Genomic DNA, 17222 nt, shown 5'->3' with positions numbered 1-17222 from the left:
TTTGAGATGTGTTACATTAGTGGTTACGACTACTAGGACAAATCAAAGACAAGATTGATGTTCTTCTTAATAACATTGTTCTTAATAACATAGCTCCATAACACATATCTTCATCCATAATAAAAAAATATATATATACATAGGATAAAGTTGGACTTAAAAAGCTCGAGATTGATGTTATGCCTCGTTAATATCTAGAAATGACGAATATTTAGCAAGTAGTTCATACTCCCATATCAATATCTTAAATTTAGATGGTGTTCCACATTGATGAATTCCTATAAATATATATATATATATATATACACATTGTGCTAGACTAGATTGATGAGAGAGTATACCTACCGATTGTGACGCCCCCAAATTCCGTTTGGGATCGGACGGACATTTGAAGCGTCGAGACATGCAACACAAGGTTACCTGCCCCCGTTCATGACATATAAGATGCAATGTTCCTAACATGCATCTAACATTATGCAATATTCACAGCGGATAATTTTTTTCTTTAACAATACTATGCACTAAATTGAAAATATCCCAAATGCTTAAAATATACTTCATACATAAAGACCCATTGAGTAGATCACAACACTAGTCCAAAATGGTTATGATCCAAAAAGTACTAAAGATGCAACTCCATTGTACAAGTAGTAATTTACGTTAACTACTATATTAGCATTGACGTCGCACCGTCGCTTAGTCAACTGTGTCTAGTTGATCAGCTCCTGATTCTCCTTCAAGTCTTGTAACAAGATCTACCATTCGGGGGAAATGGTAGTTGGGACTATCAAAGTGAGATTTGATTACAAATCTCAGTAAGTTAACAAAAAACTTCCACACAAGCTAATGATGCATGCATGACAGTAAAAGCATAAATGCATAATCAAATTCATAAGTAATTAACGCATAACTTGGCGTACAACATAGCATAATTGACATAACTTAAATTGAAACATGAACTGAACTTGACTTGACATGAACTTGATTTGAAACTTGACTTAACATGAAAAATACATACTCCACAGTTGTTGTGGCCCCATGTATTCTACGGAAACTTATTCTTTAACTGCTTAAATACATACTCCACAGTTGTTGTGGCCCCATGTATTCTACGTGTCACAATTGTTGTGTTTCACGTAGTGTATGCGTCACAATTGCTGTGACCCCATACATAAGTAATCAAGATGAAACATGACTGGAATACGAAATGACTGAAGCCCTGATGTAACATAACGTGACTTGAATATAACTTGAAATACATGACCAACTTGAGATAGAAATATTTCGTAACATTGCATAACATATAATAGACAACATATTTAACATGACATACTTGCAACAGTGAATATTACATGACTTGACATACATATAATAGATGGCATACTTAGCATGACGTACTTGTAAGGTACAGTAATACATGACAGAATATATTATGTAACAGATAAAAATTGACGACAGAATAAATTCTGTATAATAGACAATTACGTGATAACTTGGCATGGCATGACATATATGATAACACACATACATACACTGTAGTTCCTTTACTTAGCACACATACACAGTAGACTGCTAGTAAGTTAAAAACTAACTTACCTCGATCTCCGCGTTTCTTATAAAACTTCAAGTGCGACCATGAGGAACTGTAATTAGTGATTCTAAAAGTTAGAACTAAATCACAAATATTTGAAATATGGAAAATACTAACTTAAAGAGTAAGATTTTCATTTTACTCTCTACATGTGGGAAAATGACCGCTTTACCCATAACTTAAGGATTTTGCATACTAACATACTAACTCCAAAAGTTTTCAAAATTTACATTCCTCATGTAAATTTTGTCCTAAACTTAAATATCAATTCAGAAAAATTTAAAACAAAACACAACTATGAAGAACACACTATGGCCGAAACATCCATAGATCATTTCCTTTTATTTTTGTTACAATTCCTTCCAACTTCAAAACTCATGCTTAAACCAAAATTTTGCAACAAACATCTTCCAATCCTAAGTTCAAAACTATACTTAAAACATCCATTTAGAAAAAACTAATAATTAACACCAAACTTTTTTTGTAAAAAGATCCAAGCACTTGAATCACAAGTTTTGACCTTAAATCAAAACATCTCCAAGAATTTCAAAAATCAAATCTTACTTATAACATATTCATAATATCATCATAACATCAACCATGCTTTAAATCATCAAAATAAAGTCACCAAAATTACAAAATAACATTTGGAGTTTTTGGTTTTACACTTAGTCCAAAAAGAGAAACTTTTTCCTCAACTAGTTTTGATAAATCTCTTGATCTATGACTTATAAATATATGATCTTCAAACCAAACTATCACATGGTTTAAAAAGATGTCCTAAAATATATATAAGCTTCTAATTCAAGATCACATGGTTAAAAATTAATCAAAACATAAATTTAGCCAAGAATATCCACACTTTGGCTTATTTGAATATCTCTTTGCATAAAATTTCATATCTTTGAAACTAACATCAAATATCTTTAAAATAATAATATAACATGTATATAAGATGCTTAGGATCCTCCAATAAAATTATCAAAGTCATTGGAATAGGTTTAGACCACCAAAAAGTTAAACTTTCTCAAAACAGAAACTGTTTTTCCTCTTCCAGTTTCTAAGTTTTTAAATCTAAGAAAATCTTTCATCAAAACCTTTAATCATGCAAAAATCATCAACCAATAGTCATATACACATGTTAAAAATACTCCATAAAAATTTCGGACCAATATCTATCCATTAGCTTGGTCAAAAACTCTAAACTATAACATATTCTCCAGTTTATCTCCCAGAATGACCTTTCTATAGTTTACACAATATTTGACTGACCAAATAATCTTCAAATGAGGCAAATAAGATATCCATGTAAACTAGACTAAAAAAGGAACAACTTATATGAAGGAGACTTTATGATAAAACACTTACAACAGCTTCAAAATGGGCATGCAAAAGAACTCCTAAAAACTGTCTGAGAGAGAGTGTTTGATAATCTTTTATTGGAAGGTGTAATTGAAGATAATTTCGTGGGGAGAGGTGGCTGGAGATACTTATGGATGAGATATGGAAGAGATGAGGCTGGAGTTGAGAGTTGAGTGTAGTTTTCTCCTACCCAAAATATCTATAACAGATTATCTCATAATATTCTATCCAATGGTATCTACAAAAAATCAACTTAAGATATTTTTATCTAATAATATTTATAAAAATCAACTCAAAATATTTTTACCCAATAATATTCATGAAAATTACCTCAAGATATTTCTTTTTATCCAATAATATCTACAGTTTTGAACAGACGTTTTGTCCGAAAATATGAAAAAATGTTATTGCGCTATAAGACTTTAAATAACCCTCTGAGTCTAATGGCACAAACCATAATACATTTTGACACTTCTAACTATCTCCAATAATAAAAAACACACTTCTGATACCATAGTAAATAATAACACTAACTATGTAGTTAGACACAAACCTATACGATTAATGGATTCGTGAAAACTTATGGGGTTTTCACGAGATTCCTAAAGTTAATAGAAATTTCACAATTGAATTTCTAGCGGGCTGTTACACCCATCATGCCTTGCCTTCTCCTTTCTCAATTCTACCATATGTTGGTTTCTCTGCGAACACTCATTTTGGGGCTTTTCAAAGTTATCCCTCTTGTCACTGTCAAATTATTATTAATTTTTTTGTTTTGTTTTTAAATAGGATCTTCATAAATAATCATTTGCCAAAAAATTAATCTAGGAAAACCGGCTTAATTTGCTCAAATAAATGTTAATTTGATAGGAGTTGCATTCGGTTTATGATAATTTATTTTAACTCATATATGCAACTAGTCTTCAATTACATTTGTTATGGATGTGTTTGATCGTTACTCACCTAGGATCACCTCGAACTAAAGAGTTGAGTGGCTTGGGGGTCCTAGGGAACACCTCTGGTGCCTAAGTCAATAATCACAACAGAAAACTCTATTTAGTATATCAATGAACCAGATTGATTTTACGTACCTGAGTTGTCTGTATATATATAACTCATGAGATTTCTATTATTATGTGATAGTGGGCTTATCTGCTATTCGAAATTCAAGTTCTTGAGTAAAGAATTTATCTATATTCAAATAATCGGATATCTTTCCTTACCTGAAGAACTCTCAGACAATTATTCTCTTGTTGGTCAAAATGGACCAAGTACTCCGGAGACCTTGGCTTAGTGGCTCAACTTGTAACCTAGGCCTACTGGTCAATCCAATAGGCTTGTAGTGGTATTGAGCCCCTTCAAACATTAGGATCACTTAGGTTGGCATAATTCTAGCTTGTTTTCCATCCCATTTTTGCCTTGAAAAATTCTTTTTATTATCCTCTTAATTATTATTTTTTATTATCTCTTTATATAGATATCAAATGATTGGATGATAAGTAACAAGTATAATTAATTTTTCAATCATTTAGTGTCAAAATTAATATTCTTAATTCTTCATTTCCGCATTAAGCTGCACAAATTAAGACTATATTTAGATTTTAAGTTGAGCTGAATTGAATTTTTTTTTTTATAAATAGTAATAAGTTAAGATAGTTAAATGCGTTTTATAGAATTTACTTAAAATAAGTTTAGATATATTTATAAAAATTTATAAAATAAATTGATACCATCACTACATTCAACTATTCATCTGACATAAAAAATACTATAAGCATCAAATGACAAAACAATTTCTTCAGGTTGCACTTCCAGCCATCCATGTCAAATTACATAGGGGCTAAATGGACAAAACATTAATTTCTGTTTTTCCCAGCCACCAGTCTGTAGGCATCATGATGTCCATCTCAGAATTTTGCCATTTTTATATTTTATATGGAGATTTAAAAAAAGTATAACGATGAATTGAGACAAAATGAGATGAAATTTTTTATTGTGTAACCAATCCCGGCCAAAATCACCTCAATTCATCTCCAACCAACTTATACCATTGAATTGAGATCTTCTCCGATTATTTGTTAAAGAAAAAAGCTCAACATAACATTAGAAAGAAGTACCATTCTCACTGAAGTTTTCTACCGAAAACTTTTACCGAATTGTGTTTTTATACTTTTATATTTTTATTTTTTACTTATGATTAAGTAACTATTTTTAATAATTTTATTATTTTTTTAAAAATATTTAAAATGATTAAAAAATGTGTAAATAAAAATAAAATAAAAAATAAAAAAATGACTTAGACTTTTCGGTGCCCATTGGGTAACATTTTTTTGGGTAAGTGTAGCATCTCTCAATATTAAATGATTTATGTAGTAAACTCAAGACTTTATGATTAAAAATTCATTAATTGAGAGTTATCTAGAGTTGCTTAATATTCGAACGTACGGCTGCTATTATATATAGTTGAAGACACATAGAACATATATTGGTTGATAGGGAATTCTAATAATTATATATATGTAAATATATTTATTTTCCATCAAAATGATCGAAGGTCATTTTCAAGGATATTTGGGCGGATACGCTCATCATATCATCAACTGCTTCTACTTGAAGATAATTATATACAATATCAATAATATTCTAATTTCATTAATATATATATATATATATATATATATATGTTATAAAACTATCGAAAGGAGAGAGAGAGATAAAACTCAGAGAAGTTATGAAACTTATGAATTTCTTAAGGAATTCAACGATATATATAGGCGTACAAAGGGAACTATGCCAGTTACTATGCAGTACTATGCTGGCACTATGCGCACTGTGCTATGTCGGCCAGTTACTATGCAGTACTATGCTGGCACTATGCACTATGCATTTGACGGCTAGCTCAAGGTGGTCATACAATTTTACAATGTTATTTTACAACACTCCCCCTTTGGATGACCACATATAATGAATATGCCTCGTTAAAACCTTGCTAAGGAAAAACCCTGTGGGAAAAAAATCAATGGCGAAGGAAAAAGAGTACAATATTCATGTGTACCGTAAAATGCTTTAAGATTGCCTCATTAAAACCTTGCGAAGGAAAACCCAGTGGGATAAAACCTTAGTGAAGGAAAAAGAGTACAATCAGCATAAGTCTTCAAGACGTTACTCCCCCTGAAAAGTGCATGATAAAAGGTCTTCAAGTCTCCGCATTCCAATGTTCTGCACAATCTTCTTAAATGTTGCAGTTGGTAATGCTTTTGTGAATAAATCTGCCAGATTATCACTTGATCGTATCTGCTTGACTTTAATTTCACATTTTCCTTGAAGTTCATGAGTATAAAAGAATTTAGGTGAAATATGTTTGGTTCTATCACCTTTGATATATCCTCCTCTAATTTGAGCAATACAAGAAGCATTATCTTCGTATAAAGTTGTTGGACTATCATTAATCACTGGAAGACCACACTTTTCTTGAATATGTTGGATCATTGATCTTAGCCAAATGCATTTTCGACTTGTTTCATGAATTGCAATGATCTCTGAGTGATTTGAAGATGTAGCAGATAGTGTTTGTTTGACAGATCTCCATGATATAGCAGAATTTCCATAAGTAAATACATATCCAGTCTGAGATCTACCTCTGTGTGGATCTGAAAGATAACCTGCATCTGCATATCCAACTAATTGTGGACTTGAACCATATTGATAAAATAATCTCATATCAACCGTACCTCGAAGGTATCGAAGGATATGTTTAATGCCATTCCAATGTCTTCGAGTTGGTGCGGAACTATATCTTGCAAGTAAATTAACTGAAAATGCAATATCAGGCCGAGTGCAATTTGCAAGATACATCAGGGCTCCAATTGCACTGAGATAAGGTATTTCAGAACCAAGAATTTCTTCATTGTCTTCACAAGGACGAAATGGATCCTTCTGCACATCAAGTGATCGAACAACCATTGGAGTACTCAGGGGATGAGCTTTGTCCATGTAAAAGTGTTTCAAGACTTTCTCTGTATAATTTGACTGATGAATGAGAATTCCATTTGCCAAATGCTCGAGCTGCAGGCCGAGACAAAATTTCGTTTTGCCAAGATCTTTCATTTCAAATTCATTCTTTAAATATGTAGCGGTTCTTCTGATCTCTTCAGGAGTTCCAACAAGGTTTAGATCATCAACATAAACCGCAATAATAACAAATCCGGAGTCTGATTTCTTAATAAAAACATATGGGCATATTGGATTATTCTCAAATCCTTCTTTCAATAGATATTCGCTAAGGCGTTTATACCACATGCGTCCGGATTGTTTTAACCCATATAAAGATCTTTGAAGCTTAATAGAATACATACTTCTGGATGTACTCAGATTAGAAGCTTCAGGCATTTTATATCCTTCAGGGATTTTCATATATATGTCATGATCTAATGATCCATATAAATATGCAGTGACCACATCCATCAATTGCATATTCAATCTTTTTATAATTGCCAAACTGATCAAATATCTGAATGTGATTGCATCCATAACAGGAGAGTATGTTTCCTCATAATCAATCCCCGGTTTCTGCAGGAAACCTTGTGCAACAAGTCGTGCTTTATATCGCACAATTTCATTGCTTTCATTACGTTTACGTATAAATACCCATTTATATCCAACGGGCATTACACCCTTTGGTGTTTGTATAATTGGTCCAAAGACCTCTCGCTTTGCTAGCGAGTTTAATTCAGCTTCAATAGCTGATTTCCATTTTGGCCAGTCATCTCTACGTCGACATTCTTCGACAGTTCTTGGCTCAATTTCTTCATTATTTCTGGTAATGTCAAGAGCCATTTTATATGAAAATATGTTGTTGACAACAGTTTTATTTCTATTCAAAATTTCTCCTGTACTTATGAAATGTATCGAGATCTCGTTATTTTCAGGTACCTGTCCCTCTTCAAGGGAAGACATTTCATGAAATACCTCTTCAGGAGGTTCTTTCTCAGGAGATTTACTCTCTTCATGAGCATCAATTACTCTTATGGCCTGTGTTGGTATGGACTCTTCAGGAGTACCAAATTCATTTTGTATTTTCCTCTTCCGAGGAATTTTGTCCTTAGCACCAATAGGCCGTCCACGCTTCAGGCGTATCTTAGACTCGCCTATTGCTATTTTGGCAACTTGTCCTTCAGGGATTGTAATCCTTGCTGGAACATTAACAGCAGGAATATATGATTTTACCACACCTTTAGTGTCAGTAAATACATCCGGTAATTGGTTTGCAACACTTTGCAAATGAATAATCTTTTGAATCTCTAGATTACATTCTTTTGTACGAGGATCAAATTGGGAAAGAGCTTTATTTTCCCAAGTAATTTCTTGTCGTGCTTCAGGCACCGACTTCTCATTACACAATGTTTGTCGTGCTTCAGGCACCGACTTCTCATTACCCATTGTTGGAAAAATGGATTCGTCAAAATGACAATCCTCAAAACGTGCCTTAAACATATCCCCTGTAAGAGGCTCAAGGTATCTGATAATAGATGGAGAATCAAACCCAACATATATCCCAAGTCTACGTTGAGGGCCCATCTTTGTACGTTGTGGAGGTGCAATTGGAACATATACAGTACATCCAAAAGTACGAAGATGAGAAATATTTGGTTGCTGACCAAATGCAAGCTGTAATGGTGAATATTTGTGATATGCTGATGGTCTAACTCGAATTAATGATGCTGCATGAATTATAGCATGTCCCCAAGCAGAAATAGGAAGATTTGATTTCATGAGTAAAGGTCTAGCGATTAGCTGAAGCCTTTTAATCAATGATTCAGCTAAACCATTTTGAGTATGTGTGTGGGCAACTGGATGTTCAACATCTATTCCTATTGACATGCAATAATTATCAAAAACTTGAGATGTAAATTCTCCTGCATTATCCAATCGAATAGTTTTAATTGGATAGTCAGGGAATTGTGCTCGTAACTTAATTATTTGTGCAAGAAGTTTAGCAAATGCAGCATTTCTAGTGGAAAGTAAACAAACATGTGACCATCGACTTGATGCATCAATTAAAACCATAAAATATATGAACGGTCCACTTGATGGTTGAATAGGCCCACATATATCTCCATGAATCCTTTGTAAAAAAGATGGAGATTCAAAACCAACCTTTGAGATAGATGGTTTGATAATCAATTTACCTTGAGAACATGCAGAGCATGGATATTCATTGGGTAAGATAATCTTCTGATTCTTTAGGGGATGCCCATACGAATTATCAATTATTCGTCTCATCATTATTGATCCCGGATGTCCAAGGCGATCATGCCAAGTCATAAATATTTTAGGATCAATGCACTTCTGGTGCATTACAACATGTGATTCAATTGTTCTCATTTTTGTATAATACAATCCAGATGAGAGGGCAGACAGTTTTTCTAATACGAGCTTCTGGCTCGAAATTATTTTAGTAATGAGCAGATGCTCTTTATCGTCTTCGTTAATGGTTTCAATATGACAACCATTACGACGTATATCTTTAAAACTTAATAAATTTCTTCTGGATTGTGAAGAAAATAGAGCATCATTAATGCAAAATTTGGTGCCATTAGGCAACACAATATAAGCTCTTCCGGAGCCTTCAATTAGATTCGATGAACCGGAAATGGTATGAACATAGGCTTTACTCAATGTTAGATTTTGAAAATATTTTTTATCCTTAAGAATTGTGTGAGTTGTAGCACTGTCAGCCAAACATACATCTTTATTATTCATCTTGGAGATAGAAAGTTCATCAATAAGACTCATGATTCTACAAAATATATAAAACTTTCATTACTAAAAAAAAAACATTACAGAATATTTTACAATAATATAAAGGAAATACATTAATTAAAAAGGAACACTTCCATGATCAACTCTACCACTAGAATCCTCAAATAAATCATAAACATCAAGACTTGTAATATCTTCTCCATCTATAGAATTTAAAGCATATGATGGTTCAGCAAAATTTGTTTCAAATTTCTTTGTTTTTTCTTTTATGGAAGATTGGTATAAGTCAACCAAGTGTTTAGCTGTACGATAGGTACGAGACCAATGTCCAGTCATACCACATCTATGGCATTCATCTTCATATTTCTTTACAAATTTATTTTGAGGACCTTTGCCCTTTTCTGAGTTGAACCACTTCTGGTGGTACGGTGTATATCTATTATTTTTCCTTTTAGTGTGGTCACTTTTAGGACCTCCACTTCTATAGTTTTTCTTACCACGTCCACACCCTCTTTTTCTTTGAAAAGATGCACCATTCGCTTCTGGGAATGATGTAAATCTAGTACCATTCACTTCAGGGAATGATATAGAACCAGTAGGACGTGACTGGTGATTTCTTAATAAAAGCTCATTATTTTGCTCAGCTAATAGAAGACAAGATATAAGTTCAGAATATTTCTTGAACTTTCGCTCTCAATACTGCTGCTGCAGGAGCACATTCGAGGCATGAAAAGTAGTATATGTCTTCTCTAACAAGTCATCATCAGTGACTTTTTCACCACATAATTTCAATAGCGAGCTAATTTTAAAGAGTGCAGAGTTATACTCACTAACACTCTTGAAGTCTTGCAACCTCAGGTGCATCCAATCATGACGAGCTTTTGGGAGGATTACAGTTTTCTAGTGTTCATATCTCTCCCTTAAATCATTCCACAAAATAAGTGGATCTTTCACCGTTAGATACTCAGTTTTTAATTCTTCATGAAGATGGTGCCGAAGGAAAATTATTGCCTTAGCACGGTCCTGTAGGGACCCTTGATTTCCTTCTTTAATTGTATCTCCCAGGTTCATTGCATCCAGATGGATCTCAGCATCAAGGATCCAAGATAAATAATTTTTTCCAGAAATGTCAAGAGCAACGAATTCCAATTTTGTAAAATTTGACATTTTCTACATATATAAATCAGGAACATAAGTATGTTTAATATTTCATATTTATTTTGAAAACTACAAAAAAATATATTGAAATACTTACTTGAAGTAGAGGACTATTAGCTTCAAGATCGTTAGAACTCTCGTACTGATAACGTGTTATAGAACTATCGAAAAGGAAAGAGAGAGATAGATTTATTATAAAACTTTCTAAAAAGAGAGAGAGAGAGATAGAACTCAGAGAAGTTATGAAACTTATGAATTTCTTAAGGAATTCAACGATATATATAGGCGTACAAAGGGAACTATGCCAGTTACTATGCAGTACTATGCTGGCACTATGCACACTGTGCTATGTCGGCCAGTTACTATGCAGTACTATGCTAGCACTATGCGCACTGTGCTATATCGGCCATTTACTATGCCAGTTACTATGCAGTACTATGCTGGCACTATGCACTGTGCATTTGACGGCTAGCTCAAGGTGGTCATACAATTTTACAATGTTATTTTACAACAATATATATATATATATATATATAGTTTGTTTTATTATGCTTGTTTTTTCTTTCTAAATTAACATTTTTTTTTCCTTTCAATTAATTCATGTCATCTCCTCCTTTCAGCATTTATCAAGCATGTATTTTCATATTTGGAATTGACGAAACTATAAAATTAAACAAAAATTTTATATATAGTAATTTTTACATATTTGTTACGTACTCTACTAATATGATTGACTATTGCATTATTTAATTATAGATCTGATTTTAAGAAGAAAAAAAAGTATATGTGAAACTTGTACACTTGTATTTAGCATTATTTAATTAAAATTCATACCAATTTATGCAAACCATACATCTTAAATAAGACGAGTTATTTATGCTAAGTTGATGCTCGATGCCTTTCTTGCAATAATTAAAAAGTTATATTATAAGGTATCTCACACATTTCACATGTTCCGTCAAAGTTATGAGTTTACTATATTAACCTAGATTAAAATTATACATGAATTATAACGAGACAAAAATGCTCATTGGACTTTTCATGACTAGCAAGAAAAACTATTCAAATAATGAGAAAGATTAATGGTTCTCACATGTAACATAATTTATATTCATAACTATTGTTATAATACAGTACTCTAAAATGAAGTTGTTAGAATGATTGATCATTCTCTCGTAATCAAATTATTAACAAATCATCTCATTTGATTTGTTAGATTTAATATTGTGGAGCTAGCAAGCATAGATTATCGAAGATAACTTATTTTATGAATTGGAGTATCAACTTGTTTTGAATAGTGATATGAAATAAGATAATTTTAAATAAAAGTTGAATAAAATATTATTATAATATTATTTTTTAATAATATTATTATTATTTTAAGATTTAAAAAAGTAGAATTATTTTTTATATTTTATATAAAATTTAAAAAATTTCTAATGATGAGATGAGATGAGATAAAAATATTTCTCAACCTAAATAACTTATATCTTAAATTAAAAATTATATTAAATATTTCACGTGTTGAACCAATTGGCCATTCGTAAGCAATGACGTTGTTACGAATTGCATGTTTATTTTTATTTTTATTTTTTAAATGTTTAGTTTACAAATATACACGTTGCTTCTATAACTTAAAGCTTCATTTTTTTTTTTAATATTAATTTCATTCTCATTGATTGAGACTTTATTTGTTTTTTCAAATAATCATATTCTCTCTATGAACGATCGTTTTCAAAGATTTTTGCGCATGCGCAAATAATTGAGATTAATTAATTTAATAAATATTTAGTATATATGCTAATTTATGCACTTGTCCGTTTCAAGTAGGAATAAAATTGTCACGTGTCGGCGAGAAAAGACATAATATATATATATATTTTTTTTATCTCAATTACGTCGACTTATGCATTAATTTATTTTAAATGATTGATTAAAAAATTTATTTAAATTAAATTACATCAACCGATAAAACTTATTATAACAAATCCAATAAAGAATATTATCATTACTCATCAATGAACATCCATGGACCATGACGTTTAATAATTGATTTTTTTTTTTTTTACGTGCAAAAAGAGAAATTAGAGAATGAAAAAATATGAGTAAATATTTATTAACACGTACACATGATTATTTTTTATTTTGTAATATAGCCTATAATTATTATTTTTGGTTAATATGAAAGAAAATCAATGACACTAGCTAGTGAATATTAGTGGCTAATTAGTAATTAAAGTTAATTCTTAAAAGATGAAGCAAGAGTACTTCTTGTCAAATTGAGTACAGTTACCTTCAAAACAACTTATGTATTTATTCTGAGAGATCTCTCACCTTCCTCATTTTGGAAGAAACACTTTCTAGCAAGGGTATCAATTCTTGTTCGTGTCAATATTGTAAGTCATGAGTATTAGATTATATGGGTTAATTTGAACACGATTAAATGGGCTAGACTATAAAATCTAATACAATCCATTTAAATAATAGGTGATACGATGCAACCTGCTTAGCCATTTTAATAATTTTATACACGACCTACTTAACTCATTTCATATAAATGAGTTGAGTTAATTTGTATAATTATTTATTTTAACAAAATTAATATAATTTCATATATAATATAAGTCTGCAAACCAATTTATGATGTCTCCATTGCTGACGTCCGTCAAGCTAATAAAAAAAAGAAAAGAAAATGTTGTCAATGTCTCCTAACAACAACAAAATGCATATGAAGTTAAACACTAATAAAATTTTAAAATAGAATTTGTTCATGTTATACAAGTTGATTTTAGGTTTTATGAGTTGACTTGCAACTAACTATTTATTAATTGTATCTTATTAGGTTAACCTGTTTTGACTCAAACGAATTTATATCAAATTCAAACTTACTAATTTCGTATGATATTTGTGTTAGGTTCATGGATCATGTTATGTATTGCCACCCCTACTTTCTAATTATCTTATCAAGATTTTTACATGAGACCTTAGGCTCATGAGTTAAGGTGCAGTTTGAATAATGGGATGAAATGAGATGGTTTTAGATAAAAGTTTAAAGTTGAATAAAATATTGTTAGAATATTATTTTTTAATATTACTATTGTTTTGATGTTTGAAAAAATTGAATTATTTATAAGATTTTGTGTGAAAATTTTAGAAAGTTACAATGATGAAATAAGATGAAACACTTTCACTATCCAAACGGGCTAGCCTAAGAATTTAGAACACATGGGAATATGTGCTTAAGAGGTAATTAAAGCTTGGTTTAAGAATGAAACATCTAGTTGCAATGAAAATAGAATTGTTTGATTAAATTAGTAGTCGTGTCATTTTTCGATCAATCCGAGTAACATTCAGTTTGCCCAATTGATTGTTTGTTTTATACATCATTTCCATAACACAACATTGGTTGATTCTCACCATGATCATAGTAGATATAGAGTTTAAAATATCTTCACCAAGATATATTTATGATTGCTTTAACTTAAATATCAAATGAAGCACAAAAATATCGAAGGCATAATTCGAGATACTAGAAATCTACTTTAGAACGTTGGCTCAAGGTAGCAATCAAGATACATCGGTCTCAAATTCAATATGCTATTTGATTGTGCAATAGACATCTTCTAACTCCATCATGTTATAAGAGATTGACAATGAGTTTTGACTCCGATTCTTGAAAGTTGTCTGTCTCTAACATTTTTCTACCAATTACAGTACTGTTTTTTTGACAATTTATGAAAGATATTTCTTTGTAGGGCTATGCAAGTTGGGTGAGGAATGCCCCACTATCATTGATGGCGCAGGACAAGTTTTAAAACACAATTATTATTTTTAAAAATATTTTTTTGAAGTTATTTATAAATAATATGAAATACTTTTAACATTCTAATTATCTCCTCGTCTCTTTCAATGTTCTAATTGCAATGAAAATAGCTAGTGGTAGAAAGTGGGATGCGAGGGATAGTCAGGACATGAAGATCTATGAATACATGCAACCGCTACATGAATTTTCATATTAAAAATAGTTTAAATACAAAGTTATTTTTTGCATTTGCGCCCTTAAAAATCAACCCTTGCAGGAGTTGCCACATCAACACCAATGAGAGTTCCACATTCGTCATTTCATAAATTAAAATTACTTTAAATTATTAATTTTAACAATAACTTAAATTATATATGTAAATATTAATTATAAGCATATAATTTACCAAAACATTAATTTTTAAATAAAAGTTGTCTCATTTTGACTCCAATTCCGACTAAGTCAGACTAAGTCAACTTTTACGGAAACTCATAAGGAAAAATAAAATAAAGAAAACTAGTGGTGATTATTTTAATTTAATATATAAGTATTTGTTAAGATATTTAAATTAGAATAATGCAAAATTAATCTTACAGTTCTGCCTACGGAAAGTCCTCTTCTCTTCTTTTATGCATAAGGAAAAAAGTCGCTGCAGACGCGGACTCATAAAAAATAAAAAATAAATAAATAAATAAAAATAATATTTATAAATTATGAGAATATAAATGTTGTCCAGATGACTAACACAAGAAGGAGTGAATTGAGTTGTATTAAAAAAATAACAATTATAAATCAAATATATAATATAAAATATAAACAAAATATGAAATAACAATATATATAAAAGCAAGGGTAAGAGATAAACAAACTGAATATGTTAACAAGGTTCGGCCCCACTGCCTACGTCCTCGCCTCAAGCTACCCCTTGAGAATTCCCAAATTCACTATTCAACCTCCTTCAGGTGGAGATAGAAACCTATTACACCTTTGAACAACACCGCTACAAAGGATCCGTATAGAACACCCTCTATACTTGCAATCACCTTATACGTGGTGATTCAACTATTCCTCGTATAGAATACTCTCTACACACACAAGGGTTATACACACCATTTTCTGATACAAGAGCTGATAGTGGGTAAGTTATCAGAAAACACTCTTCAATGAGTGAAATAAGAATAATACAGCGCAAACTATATCTCTCAAAATGAACAAGGATTAAGGCTCAATGCTTAGAGAAGAGAGAATGAAAGCTTTGAATGAATGTTGTATGCTCTTTGTGTTGTCAATGTGAAGCTCTCAAATGATCTATTTATAGGCATATGAGACTTCATATTCAAATTAAAAAAGATTCACATGTCAAAAACAACATCATTCACTTTTTCAAAAAATTCAAATAAAAGGTTCTTCTTTTTCAATTGTCAAAGACAATATCATTCACTTTTTCAAAAAAATCAAACCTAATATTTTACTTTTGGCATATGACAAAAGGAGCACACTTTCCTTTTCAAAAAATTCAAACCTAATCTTTTACATTTTGCATATGACAAAAGGAGCACATTTTCATTTTCAAAAAATTCAAACCTAATCTTTTACTTTTTGTATATGACAAAAGGAACACACTTTACTTTTCAAATTTTTCAAACAAAATCATCTACCTTTTGTATAAGTCTAAAAAAGCATCAATCACTTTTGAAAATATTCAAATAAAACATGCACATGTGAAAGATGACAATCAATCATCTTTAATATTTTTAAAGTTCAACCCTTTAATTAAGGCATGCACATGTAAAAGAAGACAATCAATCATCTTTAATATTTTCAAAGTTCAACCCTTTAATCAAGGCATGCACATGTAAAAGATGACAATCAATCATCTTTCAAAATTTTCAAATTTAATTTTCAAAAATATTCATGCACATGTGGAAAATGTATTTTAATACTTTATGATAAAATATTAATTTTAAGCATTAATCCTAATTTCGAATTTTAAGAGATTTACAATATTACTCTATGACTTTAATGTGAACTTGTTTCCTTCTTGCTCATGCTTGGTTCTTTGATGTGCTTGACTCCATTGTGTAGATAACTTGAGCTTGAAACTCATTTATTCTTTGAATTCATTTGTTATTATCAAAATCCATGTGTAGATCTATAATCACATGAAACTTGAAATCTTGGGTTCAATAATAAATATTATTTAATCATTTAAAAAAATAAATTAATACGAATTTTATAAAAAGAACTAATTTTTTAATAATAAATTTACTCTTTTTTAAAATAATTACATAATGATTATACATTTTATAATTACGTATAATATTGCTTAAAAATAAATAATATTCTAATCATATCAACTATATTTAAAGTTGAACGGCGAGCTAACAAGAGGTCATATATACAAATTTTAAATATATAAGTTTTGTATAATTTTTTTTATAAAAAATAGATTTTATTATTAAAAAAAGTTTATTTTTTTAATAAAATTCATTTTTATTAAAATATTTATATAAAATTTATATATTTAATACTTATGTCAATCATTAC

The sequence above is a fragment of the Carya illinoinensis genome, chromosome 1 (genome assembly GCF_018687715.1).
Source record: "Carya illinoinensis cultivar Pawnee chromosome 1, C.illinoinensisPawnee_v1, whole genome shotgun sequence".
Lineage (NCBI taxonomy): Eukaryota > Viridiplantae > Streptophyta > Magnoliopsida > Fagales > Juglandaceae > Carya > Carya illinoinensis.
The sequence above is the reverse complement of the archived record's forward strand: the minus strand, read 5'-3'. Positions refer to the sequence as shown.